General features: G+C 41.9%; 2 long non-coding RNA genes across 27 annotated transcripts in view; one reads left to right on the top strand and one right to left on the bottom strand.

Moving 5' to 3' along the window:
- Window positions 1-17,218, top strand: part of LOC308476927 — an 808,687-nt gene that overhangs the window by 542,839 nt on the left and 248,630 nt on the right. For 24 of the 26 annotated variants that reach the window (XR_013986193.1, XR_013986194.1, XR_013986198.1 and 21 more), the window contains one exon: window positions 561-727. This is a non-coding gene — a long non-coding RNA (uncharacterized lncRNA). Of the gene's footprint in view, window positions 1-560; window positions 728-6,887; window positions 7,066-17,218 lie in introns of those variants that run through there. The other 2 variants (XR_013986219.1, XR_013986220.1) reach the window with 1 other exon arrangement.
- LOC308477011 lies at window positions 2,418-6,775 on the bottom strand. Its single transcript, XR_013986341.1, has 2 exons — window positions 6,675-6,775; window positions 2,418-2,622 (listed from the first exon to the last, which is right to left on the bottom strand). It is a non-coding gene; the product is annotated as an uncharacterized lncRNA (long non-coding RNA).

The raw sequence follows: 17,218 nt of genomic DNA, 5'->3' as shown, positions 1-17,218 counted from the left end.
TGGAGCAAAAAGAATAAGGGACCCTGAATCTAAAGCAGGATTTTTTATTTTATTTACTTGATTTTCTTTTAATTTAAAAAAATGTCAACCTTCCCCTTCAAACAAGTTTGCAGGATGACTTGCCAATACACATTTATGTATACTGCTTGCCAAATGCATAAAAGGCCTTTCTGTAAGACACTGAAAAATGTTGTCATTCTGTTGCCAATGTTTATATAAATTTGGCATAATATCTTTAAAATAATCCCAGCTGTCCTGTATAGTTCAAAAGGGTGCACATGTCTGCAAATTCATTAGCGGGTGATTAAAATGCAGAGGTTTACTTGACTCCAATGAAAGATGGTTTCAAACGATGACTAAAATAGACCATTGCGTTATTAGGCTACTCACTAATCTACTGGGGTCCCTCATTAGCATGCTTGAATGATAAAAGGCCTAAGAAAAGTTTCCACCAAATGAGGCTTTAAGTGGTACATATCATGCCTGAGAAACATTATAAGTCATGTTTATGATTTGCAAAACCTTTTAACAGCACCTGACTCACTGCATTTTTTCCCCAGGAAATGAAGAATGCACACATTTGGTTCTAGTAGATTTCCTAAATGTTGTATATCAAAGACTTGCTCTGAGCTAGAGATGTCGGAGGAATCCATTGAAAATGAACTATGAAGCAGATTTCCTTCCATCTACATCTTTGACCGGCAAAGTGAGCTTTGGGATACTTACAGTAAGTTCAAGTTTGCTTCTAGGTTGAGTTCAAGGTGCTACAATTGGCACATAAAGGTCTCAACAGCTTGGGACCAGTTTAGTTAAGAGATTGCCTTACCCCATAATTGCCAACTCAGTCACTTCTATCTGCAGAACTTGCACTTTTACAAGTGCCACACAATATTTGTTCTGTATTTGCAAGGACTGATTCCTTAGTGTGGCAGCACCTCTGCTCTGAAACCCTGCCTTACTGGCATTAGACAGGTGCATTCATTACACTTTTTAGATGCTTTTTAGAAACTTTAATGTTTCAGTAGGCCTATCCAGATGCATGATTTTGTTACATCTGTTTTAAAATTTATTTAATATCCTACTGTGTTTATTGTTTTTGGATACCTTTGATTGATTTTAAATCCTTTAAATATTGCATTGCATCACACACACACACACACACACACATTGTCATGGGTTCCTTTAAGATGGTCAGGAGAAAAAAAACAACATAGATGCATACAGTAAGTTTATTTAAAGTTAATGCCATTGTTCTAGAAAAAGAGGTGCCAGAACTCACCATGAACACCTCCCTTGTTCTCTTACAATGGCAGTGGTGCCACCTGAGAGGTGCTGGAACTGAGTTCCAGCAAGTTCCAGCTGAAAAAAGCTCTGCTTAAAGTGAAATTGTGCTGTTAATGAATCTGTTAACAAAAATTCCACTGGACAAGCTTAGGCCCTCTGGCACACTGAAAGTGGGTTTCTGGGGGGGATGCTGACAGTGGTACATTCTGGTTGCGGAGTCCAGAATTGTGGCCACATCAAGTCACTTGTAATTGCCATTATTTGAATAGTACCAAAAAGAAACAAAAACTTCAAAAGAGAATTATTAAACATGTCAAGTAGAACTCATTACAATTATTATGGAAATTTGGTGTTAATGATATCCTCCTTTTGACAATTGCAGTTTAAGACATGACCCTCACCTGTGTTTTTTTCCTTAATGGCATTGCGTGTAATTTTATGACATCTGACCATGACCTTGTGACAGTATCTTCATTTTCTACCCATCACTCCTTCCCAGATTATTTTTAATGTGTAGTGTCAGTGATTAAAGGAACTCCTGGTCACTAATAATAAATCTTGAGCAAGCAGTTGTCTCTGACAACTTAAGTACATTCTTGCAGTAAGCACTTGAAACAGATGCTTCTGGCTTTTCCTTCATAAGGCTACAAGGTCAACTGGAAGCCCTTCAAGTGAGAAATTAGTGTGTGCACTCATGAACATTGATGATCTCAGCAGCAACTGAAGTATTTCACTTTATACTTTTGTGTTGTAGCTTTCAAGGCATGATTCAGTAACAAACATGGCTGCATTGTCCACAAAGCAAAAGCATGATTTCTCATTAGGCAAACAAGCTGCAATGAGCTTCTGTCACCTGCACTTCCCTCTTCACCAACTTGCCATGAGGAGGTCAGAAGCTTCCACTCCCATTTTAGATCAACCACAGTTTAGTATGTCATATGAATCCTAAACTGTGGATAATCTTAACTATGACTAGTCACCCACTCCCCTCTGGCATGATGCCCCAGGTGATTAGCCACATGCCAGAAAGCAGCCCTTGGGATGAAAAAATGTTCCTCACTCCCTGGATACTTCTTGATGGATGCTATAGAGAAATGTAGAAGTGTACAAGCCTAAGGAAAGACCCCCAAAATATTTTCCAAAACAGCTTTTAAAGACGATAGAAAAGGAAATTTCTGGTTCATTTTGGAGCCATTTCTAGATCTTCTTTGGTGTATCATTCCAGATTTTCTCTAGATTCACATAATGGAGAAGGATTGCTTGGTTCACTCAAAAACGGCATCCTGGTTCATTTTGAAGCTCTATGTTCTTCTTCCCTGGTAGAGAAATGATTGTTGCCTAGAGGAAATAATTGAGAAGTCCAGGATTTTAGTGTAGCTAAGATGGGGCAGTAGTGTATATACTTGGCATAAATCACCAGTTCAAAATATTATTTTCTCCCTGCCAAGCTTTGGCAGAGTAGCAGCAGCAGTGGGTTTTGAATTGGTGTAACTTAATACACACAGAATTGCTTTATGCCAGCTTCTTATGTGCAGGAATGCTCCCTTAGTGTGTTGGGTTTTTTTAAAGGGGCAGAAACAGTTTTAAGGTAGCATGACCAGTGTAGCCACACTGGGTACTGGCCAACACCGGCCACACAAAAATGCTGTAGAATGGAACATGGGGTGCCAATTTTTTGCATTGCACAGGGTGCCACTGAATTTTGAGAACCCAAAGTTTGCCACTGTTTAAGGGGAATGCATTGGACAGGTTAAATTGATAGTATCAGCAACATGGAGGGAGGGGTTATTATGCTTGTAGGGGGATTCTTGAGAGTGAATTATTGCCACTAATATAAACTCTTAAATGAGGAAGTTGATATTTGTATGAAAAGATCAAATCCATTTTGCTCAAAAGAAAAGAAAAGGTTGCCTGTTTGACCCGTGCTGATAACCCTACTGTAGTTATTATGAGGTATGAATGAATAACTACAACACATGCTCTTAGAATACATTGCTGTCTTTTTAACAGTTTGATCTTGTCTTGGCACCCGAACCTTGGTTACTGTAAATCTTTTAAAAAAAAAATGGACATCAAGCCACTGCCTCCGCCATCTAAAATACTATGCTTGGTCTTGCATAGATGAACCTAATGTCAACCTAAGATCAATTGCTAAAAGAGCTGCACTAACAGAACTGGTTTATAATTCATGAAACCTGAGCTCTTTTTACACCTTGGGGTTGGCATTGGGGGACAGCAGAATTTATGTGCCTCTGATAGCTGTGTGCCAGGCAGAAATTCAGCAGAGTAGACCTTCTTACTTAAAAGCAGTCCAGGGATAGCACTGCCTATCAGCGTCCTCCTTCTTAGTCTTAGTGTAGCCCTTGCAGAACATTGTGGGGAAGAGGATAGGGACAAAGCTGGATGTCAGGGTGCAGAGAGGAGTAAGAGCTCTCTTAAGGATCCCTAGGTATGTCACAGTCAAGAAGCAGTGGGCAGGGAGAGGAGACGTGGGATGCTACCATCCTCAACTACTACAAGGGAAAATATTCCCACCACATCATCTGCTCCTGGGAAGGAATGGAATACAGATACCAAAATATCGAAAAGAGTAGGGTTATGATTTGGGAAGCAAATGCTGGAATGTGCCAGGCCCTCTGGTCTTAGCAGCAAGCAGGAGCTGAGAGCATCTGTTCCCTTTAGGGATAGCTTTCATAATGTCCTCCCTCAAGTTGAACAAAGCTCTTTTGTGTGTTACTACCTGATCCCTAAAGGGACGCGGGTGGCGCTGTGGATAAAACCACAGTGCCTAGGACTTGCTGATCGCATGGTCGGCGGTTTGAATCCCCGCGGCAGGGTGAGCTCCCGTCTTTCAGTCCCAGCTCTTGCCCACCTAGCAGTTCGAAAGCACCCCTAAGTGCAAGTAGATAAATAGGTACCACTTTATAGCGGGAAGATAAACGGTGTTTCCGTGTGCTGCTCTGGTGCTGGCTCACCAGAGCAGCTTCGTCACGCTGGCCACGTGACCCGGAAGTGTCTCCGGACAGCACTGGCCCCCGGCCTCTTAAGTGAGATGGGCGCACAACCCTAGAGTCGGACACGACTGGCCCGTACGGGCAGGGGTACCTTTACCTTTACCTTACCTGATCCCTAGGTGGCGCTGTGGGTTAAACCACTGAGCCTAGGGCTTGCCGATCGGAAGGTCAGTGGTTCGAATCCCCCTGACAAGGTGAGCTCCCGTTGCTCTGTCCCAGCTGCTGCCAACCTAGCAGTTCGAAAGCACATCAAAGTGCAAGTAGATAAATAGGTATCGCTCCAGCGGGAAGGTAAACGGCGTTTCCGTGCGCTGCTCTGGTTCGCCAGAAGCAGCTTAGTCATGCTGGCCACATGACCCGGAAGCTGTACGCCGGCTCCCTCGGCCAATAAAGCGAGATGAGCGCCGCAAGCCCAGAGTTGTCTGTGACTGGATCTAACGGTCAGGGGTCCCTTTACCTTTTACCTGATCCCTAGTGTATTTGCAATGCCAGTCACTGTGATTCTTGCTCTCACCAATCCCCTCTTTCTCTGGCCCCCTCTTACATTGTTGCATAACTTTGCATCCCTACCTCATGTTAGGCAGCTAGGAAACCATAATGAAATCCAACAAAATTTTGTTTGCTTTCTATTTTGTTTTAGCATTAATTAAATTGAAAGTGACTAATTTGGTTTTCGTTATTGTATTAACTAAAACTGAATGCACATTCCTGTTGCTCTCTGGTTGCCTAAGGGAATGTATTCCTAGCCTCCTTTATATATTACGGAGAGTTTAGCAATTGTAGTAAAGAGATTAAACTTCATTCTTAATCTAGAGCTAGGTTTTTTCCACATTTCCCTAAAGTGTTATAGAAAATAAATGCTGCCTCTCCTTAGACAATTGTTTCATTAGCTGGCAACAAACTTCACAAGCTTTCTGAATATAGAGTAATTTAATGACATAAAGTCTTAACATTTTTCATTAAACTATAAATAAATAAGTAAATGCAATGCATATTCTATTTTTCCACAGTGGAAGGTTTTGTAACAAATTACAATATTGTACCAAGACTCCAGTGAACAACCTAGTTTCAGGAAATGAATTTAATATCCCACAGCATAATACTAAACATGTCTACTCAGAAATGAATCCTAATGAAGTCAGTGAGACTTACTCCCAAGTAAGTGGGGGTCAGATTGCAGCTTTTGGTTTCATTGATTTCCCGCCCCCCTCCATCCATTCTAGCCAGTGAAAGTGGTGGGGTTGAGGATATGGCACTGAAAGGCAAGGGGTTAGGACTGCAGCTTTAGCCCTCACAACAGCCCTCCATAAAGCATTGATTAAAATTGGTCCACACAGATGGAAAAGGGTGAGCAGGGTTCATTTTATGAGGACATTTTCTAAAAGTGTCATTGTTTGGAAACAAAACAGTGGCAAATTACATATCTATATAACACATTTATAATATAACATAGATAAAGTATACCACCCTTTATCCATAGGTCTCATGGCAGTACACAACATAAAATTACTATATAAAATCCACAAAATACATAATAAAATTAAGAACAACAAGCCAATAATCCCCCACAACATATTTAAAAGGGCACTGGGATGTCAATCAGCCAAGGGTCTGGTTTTCACCTGGACATATGTTTTCACCTGGTGCCTAAAGGTGTATAATGAAGGCGCCAGCCAAACTTCCCTGGGGAAAGCATTCCACAAATTTGACACATTTTGTCAAATATGTCAGAACCTTCAAATGGAGAAGGAAGGAACCTATGGAATTTAACATTTACCCTCCCTTCCAAACTACCTCCTATCTGTTTGATATTTGTTTCTCCTCGTTTGTCCTTCTAGACTATTTGAAGGAGAAGCAACTGGTCCAAATTACTGTTCTCGCTAATATAAATCACGCTAATTGTTTCTGTTCCATTCTGTGCATAGTATTTTTATTGTCCATGACTGAGCCATTCCAAATGTGTGTTGTTTGTGATTCGAATGATGAGATTTCAAAAGACAATTACAATTTTAGCAATAATTTTTCATTCCCTTTTGGAATATCTCCTGCTATAATTCTGTGTCAATGAACATGGTTGCCACTCTTTTTTACTGCATTACACACTACAATAATCCATCTAGGCAGCTGCTTATTTCCCCGATATCCTTTAGGGGGATATTGGGTACACATTTGATTTATGCATGTTGATAAATTGCAAGGCTACATTTATCTTGCTAAATTTGTTGGCCTGGCATATAATGTGGTTACAGACACTCATCTGTGGTGCACACAACTGTTGGCGTATTTCTAATACAAATATGTGGTAGAGTCGCACTGAAAATTCTCTAATATTGCTCTGAAATTTGTATATTCAGTACAGCCAAACTAATTACCCACAACTACTCATTTCATCAATTGCTTTGATGCTGTTCAGTTATTCTTTAATGCTGATGCTTTTGGGCACCATTCTTCCTCATCTTTGCCCACACTGACTTCACTCTGACTTTATGAGCATCCATGATGACACCATCATGGCAAACAGAGCATTATGACATCACTGATAAAACCATGGAGCTTACTGCAGCTGATCAGATTAAACATAAGTGAGAACCAATCAGGCCATGGCCAGCAAGGGCACAGAAGTGAAAATGGTACAAAGAAGAACAGCCATTGAGGAAACACAGATAATGAATGGAACAACATTGGTATGACACAAATATGATCACAATGGATGTAAGCAAATTATCAAGAACAGATGATGCTTTTTGACAACAAAAAGGACATGAAAGTAAGTATGTTGTTTAAACTCAGTCATAATCTGTGGTTTGGAGAGCTGACCACTTATTTCTCTAATCTCCAGTATTATCTGAGCATTCAATATACGGTATCATGTTTGTTTTATCCATATGCTGTCAGAAAACACTAGCCAAAAACCTATGGGGATGCTTTCATTTATTGACTATGGTACCATAACCATAGAGCACTCACTAGTGAATGTGAAAAATATATATTACAATGACTGCCTATGTTGTAGAAGGAACATATTTCATTGAATATACAGTCATCACTGTGAATACTCTCTTATCTATAAGTCCTTGCTAAACAATTATGGATAGTCCAGCAAGATTTGAATGGTTGATAGGGAAGTATTTTATTTCCAGCAGAGGTTATCTTGCATCATAACCCTTCAGTTGCATTTCCCCAGGGACTCTGTTCTTATTGTTGTCAGTTAACTGTTTCACCTTCAGTTGCTAGCAAGCCTTCTCTAAAGGCTGTTCACTGAAGGTTCACAGTAACAAATGGCACAAGCAGATAGATGTGCAAGTCTGTGAAGAAGTCGGGTATAACTTAGAAAGGGGAATAACTCGCTGTTTGGTTGTAGGCCAATAAGCGTTGGTGGAGTCAAGGATGGAACCATTCCACCCCTATAACACACACACCCCAAAGTGGATTGTAGAATCTAGTGTTTCTATCCAGAACCGAAGAGAATTCTCTTGATATTGATGGGTTCATTCTGGACCAAATCAAAACCTGAATTTCTAGTTGGGATCCTGATTTAGTGAAATCTATCCCCACTTTTAGTACAACTTTGATTCAAGGCACACTACCTGCCTGTTCCGTGTGTCCAAATATACTACTTTAGCAACTTCCTTCTATATGAAGCAGGTAAGGTTTCAAATAGGGCTCAGCTGAAATATCTCAGGAAATGATGTCTGGCATGTGTTGTTGTTTTTTTTAACATTCATTTTGAAGCTCCTCCTGAGTTGTTAGAGGATTTTACTTAACACCTGGAGAAAAATCTGAAAAATGGCCTCCCCAGTTTCACCATGTGAGACTTTTGAATGCAACCATGAATCCAGTTACAGTAAAATGTTGTTGAAGGAAGCAATGGGTGCCAACGCTGCTCCTTCCATTTCTCTGATTGGGTTGGGACGACGTGGGGTTGGGAGGCCAACTCCCATCTCTTGTGGGGGCACAAGAGTCTGGGTATAACCTTCAATGCCTCCCTCTCTATGGAGGCGCAGATCGCAGCTACAGCAAAAGCGGCATTTTTCCATCTCCGCCGTGCCAAACAGTTGGTCCCTTACCTTTCCCGCCCTTATCTTGCCACTGTGTTCCATGCGACAGTCACCTCCACGCTCGATTATTGTAATTCGCTCTATGCAGGCTTGCCCGTGAAGCTGGCCCAGAAACTTGAGTGGGTGCAGAATGCCACTGTGAGTCTCCTTACGGGGTCCTCGCCATGGGATCACATTCATCCAGTGCTACACCAGCTGCACTGGCTCCTGGTGGAGTACAGGGTCAGGTTTAAGGTGCTGGTTTTAACCTTTAAAGCCCTATATTGCCTAGGACCCTCGTACCTATGGGACCGCCTCTCCTGGTATGCCCAACGGAGGACCTTACGGTCCACAAATAATTAAACCTTGGAGGTCCCGGGCCTCAAGGAGGTTAGGCTGGCCTTGGCCAGGGCAAGGGCCTTTTCGGCCCTGGCCCCAGCCTGGTGGAACGCTCTGTTGCAAGAGACCAGGGCCCAGTGGGATTTGACATCTTTCTGCAGGGCCTGCAAGACGGAGCTGTTCCACCAGGCCTTTGTATGTAAGGGGCCTCTTTAACCTTTCTCACTGGCTCATATGAGACCAGCAGAAATAGCCGGGCCTGGTGAGCACTTAATGTTCCCAACACCATAGTTATAGTTATAATTTGTGGGTTGCCATCTGATTTTATTCTGATTTTAAGCTGTATTTCAACCGATCATTTGACCTTATGTTTTAATGTATTATATATTTGATGTTAGCCACCCTGAGCCTGGTCTTGGCTGGGGAGGGCGGGATATAAATAAAATTTATCATCATCTCTGAACCCATTGCTTCTTGGCACCCTTAAAGTTTGTCATCATTAAGCGTGCCAAAAAGTTGGAGAACATCATCTCACCCTCACAAACATATTCTCTAGAGAGCCATCCCCAATTTCACCACCCACGATAATGTGGAGAATTTTGAGAGGTCATTTTAGCCCTAGTTAACTTTCAAACCTGTATATCATAATGCTGATACGAAATGCCATGTGTTCTAATGACAAAATTCAAAGTCAAGGAAAACCAATGTGCTAGCAATTAAATTGTTATTATTTATGTCAGAAGTAGTTTAAAAGTAATTTGTGAATCAGGCAATTGGATTTGTGACCCTTCTGATAATGGGATTTGGATTACCAAAAGTATATGATGAAACTGATGGAACCATTTCTGGTGCCTTTATAAAAGGTAACTCAGTTTTCTCCAGGAAGTTGAAACTACTAATGGAAGGATTTTATTCCCATTTAAACAAATTGAATATCATTTTTTTGTTCACACAGTAGGTAAACACAATTTAGCAAGATAGCCATTGAAAATATTCAGAGTTTATAATCCAGGAAAGAAAGTATATTCATACAGAAGGATGTATAATAAAGGGAAATGTAATTGGATTGGTAAGACTTTTGCATGAACAGACAACAGCTTTTGTATGCATGGCATAGTGAAAGGGATAGAGAAAAGCTTCGATCTCTCCCATTACATTAGAATTCCTGAATCCAATGAAGCTGAATGTTAGAAGATCCAGGACATATCAAAGGAAGTACTTATTCATGTGGCACATAGTTAAATTGTGGAGATTGCTCCCACAGGAGTCAGTGGTGGCCACCAACTTGGATGGCTTTAAAGAGGATTAGACAAATTCATGGAGGATAAGGCTATCAGTGGCTACCAGCCATGATGGCTATGTTCTGCTTCCACTATCAGAGGCAGTACACTTCTGAATACCAGTTGCTGGGAATCACAGGTGGGCTGAGTGCCACTGAGCTTGCATTTTGTTTGTTGTCTTCTCACAGGCATCTGGTTGGCCACAGTGAGAACAGGATACTGGACTAGATGGGCCACTGGCCTGATCCAGCAGGCTTTTCCTATGTTCTTCTGTAGATGCTGGTGCAACTCATTGACATCAATTCAAATCTGGAATTCTGTTGTCTTTTTCCTCAGAATACACCCATTGAATTCATTGTCATCAACTCAAGTCTGGAACTCTATTGTTGTTTTCATTGAAATTTGTGAACCTAAATTAGTCATGTATATTAATTCCAATGAATCTCCTCCAAGTAGGACTAGCATTGTATACAGCCCCTTGACTTTTCTTAACTTGAAATATCTCAGAGGGGATAAGAATGAAGTCCCTGATGACTGACCATTTATAGATAATGTGCTTGCTCCGACCTTCCCGCAATGTGTTAGGACTGCCATTATGCAAATGTGTTAGAATTAGAGTTGAAACAACTTAGCCTTTCATGAATATTTTCAGCAGTGCTAAAAAAACACCCTCTTTTTAAATCTTTTAGCACTCCTTGCAAAAAAATATTCACATACTCAGTAACATTGTCCTCATTCTTAATCATTCAATTAATTAATTTCTATACCACCCTTCATCCAAAGATTACAGGGCAGTTTACAATATAAAAACACAAAAATACATATCATAATAACAAACAAAAGCAATAACCCCCACAGTAATATTTATTGCCATTAGTGTTGACATCTTGCATCCCAATCTAATTAACTGATTGTGACTAACCTTATAGCACTGTGAACAGCCCTGAAGGCAGCATACAAATTAAATAAATAAATAAGTAGTAGTAGTAGTAGTAGTAGTAGTAGTAGTAATATCATCCTGTTCCCTGCATGGTCCCTGATTGAGTGGGCTCACCCATGCTAGGCTTGCCATTGTTATTGTTGCTGTTTAGTCATTTAGTCGTGTCTGACTCTTCATGACCCCATGGACCAGAGCACGCCAGGCACTCCTGTCTTCCCCTTCCTCCCGCAGTTTGGTCAAACTCATGTTGGTGGCTTCGAGAACAGTGTCCAACCATTTTGTCCTCTGTCGTCCCCTTCTCCTTGTGCCCTCCATCTTTCCCAACATCAGGGTCTTTTCCAGGGAGTCTTCTCTTCTCATGAGGTGGCCAAAGTATTGGAGCCTCAGCTTCAGGATCTGTCCTTCCAGTGAGCACTCTGGGCTGATTTCCTTAAGAATGGATACGTTTGATCTTCTTGCAGTCCATGGGACTCTGAAGAGTCTCCTCCAGCACCATAATTCAAAAGCATCAATTCTTCGGCGATCAGCCTTCTTTATGGTCCGGCTCTCACTTCCATACATCACTGCTGGGAAAACCATAGCTTTAACTATACGGACCTTTGTTGGCAAGGTGATGTCTCTGCTTTTTAAGATGCTGTCTAGGTTCATGGATCACTGCCTTGCCATGGCAAAGGGGCTTGAATAACTCAGAGAAGCTATGAGCTATGCTGTGCAGGGCTACCCAAGATGGACAGGTCATAGTGGAGAGTTTTGACCAAACGTGATCCACCTGGAGCAGGAACCGGCAAGCCACTCCAGTATCCCTCTCAAGAAAACCCCATGGACAAAGACAACAGGCTTGCCATACATCAAGAAAATTCTTGACATGTCCTGCCTTTCGGGTATTAAAATGGTGTCAGGGGAGAATTTTGCCCAATCAGCAAAATGTCTGGGGAAACCCGGATGTATGGCAACGTGATGGAAAAAGGAGCGGAAACAGATCCAAAAGCTTTAAATCACTATTGTTGGGGGCGGTTTCCCCAAAACAGCTCAACAATTTGGGTTTATGGGTGTCAGGAATTTTACATTTTGAAATATGGCAACCCTAATCCATGCAACTAATCCAAGAAGGCAGAAGGTGAACCAGATGGCAAAAAATTGGTGCCAGTGGGGAAACCAGAGGAGGGGAAATGGTCATTAAAAGGTAAATACTTTGCCCAATCAATTCCCTTAGGAAGGAAAAAATTCTACCCTGTTGAGAATATGGTCTGAAAGAACACAACACAATTACTTTGCTGAAGCAAAGCAGGTATGTGTCTGGTTAGTGCTTGAATGGGTGGTTGCCTGAGTACCACATGGATGTGCCATTGGATTCTATGATGAAAGAATGCCAGAATATAAGAAAATAAAATAGGGTGGTGCCCAGCAGACCCAATCGGTGAACTCCAATAAGGCTACAAATGTGCTCCATTAGTGCAAGAGTTTCTGCTTGCACAATAGAACTCCCCTGCCATGTACTCTCTAAATCTGTTCATAGTTAGCTATATGTTTAATAGCACAATACTACACATGTCTGCTCATAAATAAGTTCCACTGAGTTCAATGGGGCCTGCATCTCTAGCAAGTATGTCTATGATTCCATCTTAAATCAAGAAACTTTAGCATCCATAGCCATTATTATATTGAAGCAGCTAACATTTTTCCATAGAAGTGGGTTAATTAGCACAACCTCTACCATATTGAACAGATGGCTGTTCTCTTAGAACTGTCCTTAAAAGGTTAGTATGCATACAGTTTTAAGGATCCTACTCTTAGAAAGGGAAGATGAAAAGGAGATTAATCAATGTTAGTTAAAATAGGATACTTTGTTTTCATCTAAAATTGTTTGAATACCTGCCTAGTCCATATCAACAACAAATTTATTAAATTTGTGAGGTCCATGCCTTTACACAAAATACCATAAAACATTATTAAAAGATAAACAAAAAGATTATAAAAGTAAGCTAAAATTCATGCCATGCTGTCCCAGCAAGGAAACTACCCAATAAACCCCACCATTCAGGGAAGAAGATACAACAACAGGTTAGGAGAGCAATGGGAGGGACCTCACCGTTTCATCCAGGAACCATACCCTAGTTTTCATAGCCTTCACCACAAAGACCGCTACCACGTGAGAAATCCGTGGATCAGCGTCCACCAGTAAAAACTTTACTTGGTCCTCAGAGTTGACTATTGATTTGGGAATAGTTTGTAACATCGCATCCCTGAAGGCCGAATAGATGGGACAATACAACATGTAATGTATGAGATCCTCTTTGGTTCTCATATAACAAGGACATATCCGCTGCTCTACTGGGATTTTTGCATATCTGCCTGACAGATAGGCCGTAGGAATGGTTTGAAAACGGGCCATAGTAAAGGCTCTCCGAAGAGTGGGATTGGTGATATTCGCCAAGTAATTGGCGCAGATTTTGACTGCTTTCAGTCGGGGAAACCAGTGGGAGGACCCTGGGATCTGTATTTTTGTGGTATCTAACAGAGCGTCTCTCTCCAGGATCCATTTCCGGAGTTTGTCCGGGCTCCACCGTTTGAGGATATTAAACTCCGGTAGGGTGTATCTAACCAGGATCTCAGATAAGTTTTGGCGCCAAGTGGTGTTCTTTTGAAAAGATACAAAGGCTTGTTTGGCCAATAAGGTGTTTGAAGTGTTTGCAAGGTTGATGTAAAATCGTAGGAATCTTAAGTGGGCCCTGGCAGACACAGAGGGTAAACCAACCTCCACCCTCAAGAAAGCTGCTGGGGTTCCTTGAGGAAGGCCTAGAATCCTCTTGAGATAGTAATTTTGCAAAATTTCAAGCCGTTCCAACAGCCTCTGGTTCCACCCCCAGAGTTCTATCCCATATAACATCTGGGGAATAGCTTTCCCAACAAAAGCTCTTAATGCCGGGATCACCAATTGTCCTCCCCTGGTATGGAAGAAACTAAGCAAAACACCAATTGTTCTTCGTGTTAGGATGGTTACAGCCTTAAAGTGGGCTAGCCAGCTAGATGTAGCCTGGAATGTAACACCCAGATATTTAAAAAAAGGGCACTGTTCAATCACATGTTCATCTAAAGACCATCTAAAGGTGTGGCGAGCTCTAGTGAACACCACAATTTTTGTTTTGTCATGGTTTATCTTTAGTGAATTATGGGAACAGTAGGCTGCGATCCCCTCCAGCATGCTGCGTAAGCCTCTTCGGGTGAGTGCCATTAAAACCATGTCATCGGCATATAGCAAAATATTCAGGCGTTTACCTTCAAGGGCTGGAGCCGATGACTTGTACTTTGCCATGTACTGAACAATGTCGTTTATATAAAAGTTAAAAAGAAATGGGGCTAGCAGGCATCCCTGTTTGACCCCTTTCCCCAATGGCAGTGGGTCCGTAAGAGTTCCCGATGACCCAGTTCTGATTTTGACTGTAATGTCTGTATGTAACTCTCTGAGAATTTTTAAAAGTCGTCTGTCAATGTCCGTTTCATATAATTTTTTTCCATAGTCTATCTCTACAGATTGAGTCGAAGGCAGATGTCAAGTCAACGAAGGCCACAAAGAGTCTGCTCTTATACGCTTTTGCATATTTAGCTACCAGGGTCTGTAGTACCATGCAGTGACCTATCGTATTGTGGCCCTTTCTAAATCCTGCCTGTTCCTGGTTGAACAGGTTAGAATGGTCCGCCCAATCTACCAGCTTGTTTAATAAGTACCGGGTATAAAGTTTGTATGCGATGTCCAGAAGGCTTATAGGGCGGTAGTTTGCTGGATCTTGAATGTCTCCCTTCTTATAGATAGGGACTACCACACTTAGTTTCCAGTTTGCTGGGATTTTACATGTGTTGTTTATTGCCGTAAAAAGTTTGGCCAAAAAGATGGCCCACCATTGGGCATTTTATTTAAAAACCTCAGGGGGGATCATGTCCTCACCAGGAGCTTTGCCATTTTTTAAAGTTTTAATTAGCTGTAGGCACTCTGATTCCGTAACAGGATCCCAACTAGCTAGATGCTCATTCTTCAATGGGAGGAACGGACTCAAATTAGCAGTATTTGAGAGTGTGTATAGCTTGAGAAAGTGTTGATACCACACATCGGATGGAATACTGCTGTTTACAATTTTTCCTTTGGATGAGACTCCCTGTGCTACTATTGCCCAGAATTTTCTATCGTCTCGCGATTTAATCGCCTTATCAAGTGCCTCCCATTGTTCCTTCCTGTAAAGGGATTTCTTGAGTTTTAAGGTGTTTTTATAGTGAGAGCGCCATCTGTGGAAATTTACCATAGATGACAAAGTCCTCTCCTGTTTTACCTTATTTTGTTGTTTCCTAAGCAGGGATCTTAGCTTCCGGCAGTCTTTGTCAAACCAGACCCCCGATTTGTTATGTTGTTTGGGAGGCCTGGTGTTTATAAGAAATGGGAAAAGGGACTCTGAGACCCGCTGATATAGTGAAAAAGGATCAAAGTTAGGTAAAGGACACTGGTCTCTCAGAACCAATAAATCTGGAGAGTGCAGGTGTTGATTGATTTTAAGCTCCAGCTCACTGTTCCATTTACGCCTGCGTGGGGCCGGTGCTTGAGGAGGGGCTGCACAATGTAGATGTTGTAATCCCCCTGATTCGAGGGGAGTTAGTGATATTGCTCTAGGAAGATGGTCGCTCTCAGTTCTGTTAAAAGTGCTGAGACCCTGTGCCCTCTCCAAAATTGTTGGAGAGACCAGGATATGGTCAATCACACTTGCACCACGAGGGCCGATAAAAGAGAAGAAACCTCCTGACCTATCCATGTAAGTACCATGCAGGTTGTACAAATTATGCTTAAAAGCAATCTCCAGTAATGTAATACCTGCCTTATTCAAGACCTTTTCATCAGAACTCCAAGGGATAAACCAGTCTGCCTCTGGTAAAAACTGGGTTTTGGAGCCATACGAATTGATGTCGCTGCCTATCCTGGCATTAAAGTCACCTGCCAGCAGGATGTTCCAGTCAGGAAATTCTATTTTGGCCTTCTCCAAGCATGACTCCAAATCTTCCCAGATTTGTACTGTCTGAGAGGAAGTACACATGGGGGGAATATAAACGTTGAAACATAGAAGATCTCCTCCTGTGTTATTGGAGATAAGTAAAATCTGAAAATTGTTGTTCTTCATCCACTGCAGTTGTCGCACCCTGTACCCTTGCTCTATAGGAATAAAAGTGACCAAACCGCCGCTAGGTCGGCCACGGTTATTTAGTTTTTTCGCAGGGGTAGCAAAAGCCGCATAACCCTGTAAGTAAGGGGGATGAGAGTCTGGGCACCAGGTCTCTTGTAGACAAATAATCTGGAATTTTGAGAGAAAATCCAGAAAATCAGCATCGCCCTGCTTAGACAGCCAGCCCGCCACATTCCACGATAAGATGTGAAAATATGGTGGTGAGGGGAACAAAGGTAGACTCCTCCGTTTGTTCTTTAGGATGATGGAATGAATGTTTTTGTAGAGGTGGAGTGAGCTGTTGAGATCATTTGTGGTAGGTACTAACCTAGTGAGTTTTGTTTCCCTGGCATGGTGTCCCCTCGCTGTATCTGTCTTTCAATCCTCCACCTGAATGCCATCTAAGGATCCTGAGGCATCCACAAAGATTGAACCGTTCCTACTCATCGGCATGGCAAGGTCTACCTGGTGTATTGTTGTTTGAGGTATTAAGGGTTGTGTGGGAGAACCCACTTCTTCGGGGGACAGGAACCGGCACTGCGTCCAGTCTTCGTTGGATAAGGGCTTTGTTGTGTTAGTAGCAAAATTAAATTCCAAAGGAGCAGAAAAACCTTGGCGGAGTAAGGATTTTTTAATGGTTTGTAACCTAGCTATTAACGCATCCTGGGACTGTTGAATCTGCTCAAGGGAGGCTAAAAAGAGCATCTCCTTTTCATTTAAGATATCTTTTTTGGGTTCATTGGAAGGGAGTAAAGTTTTTTGGAGCTTAGCCTTCTGTTTGGAAATTTTGACTGCCTCCGGTTGACCTTGTTTGCAGTTTTCAGAAGCCATTTCCAATTCTGTGCGCAGACTAGTAGGCTTGCGTGTTCCTAAGAGGACCGCCGGACTCTTCAAAAAGGCGGGTCACCAACAGGCCAGTCCTCTGGAGCCTGTCCCTCTTGTCCAAGATTTGTTTAGTTACCGACCAGTCCTTAAAGGTCACCACAACTCTGTTTTGGGCCTTATCAAAAGGAAGAAATTTTACGCTGACAATATTTCCTGCTGGTATAAGGCCTCTGATGACTAAGTCAATTTTCTTAAGTAAATAAATTCTCTGTTGTGCAAGCGTGGAAAGGCCTCCATG

Source organism: Podarcis pityusensis (genome assembly GCF_964106645.2).
Source record: "Podarcis pityusensis genome assembly, chromosome: 5".
NCBI lineage: Eukaryota > Metazoa > Chordata > Lepidosauria > Squamata > Lacertidae > Podarcis > Podarcis pityusensis.
The sequence above is the reverse complement of the archived record's forward strand: the minus strand, read 5'-3'. Positions and strand labels throughout refer to the sequence as shown.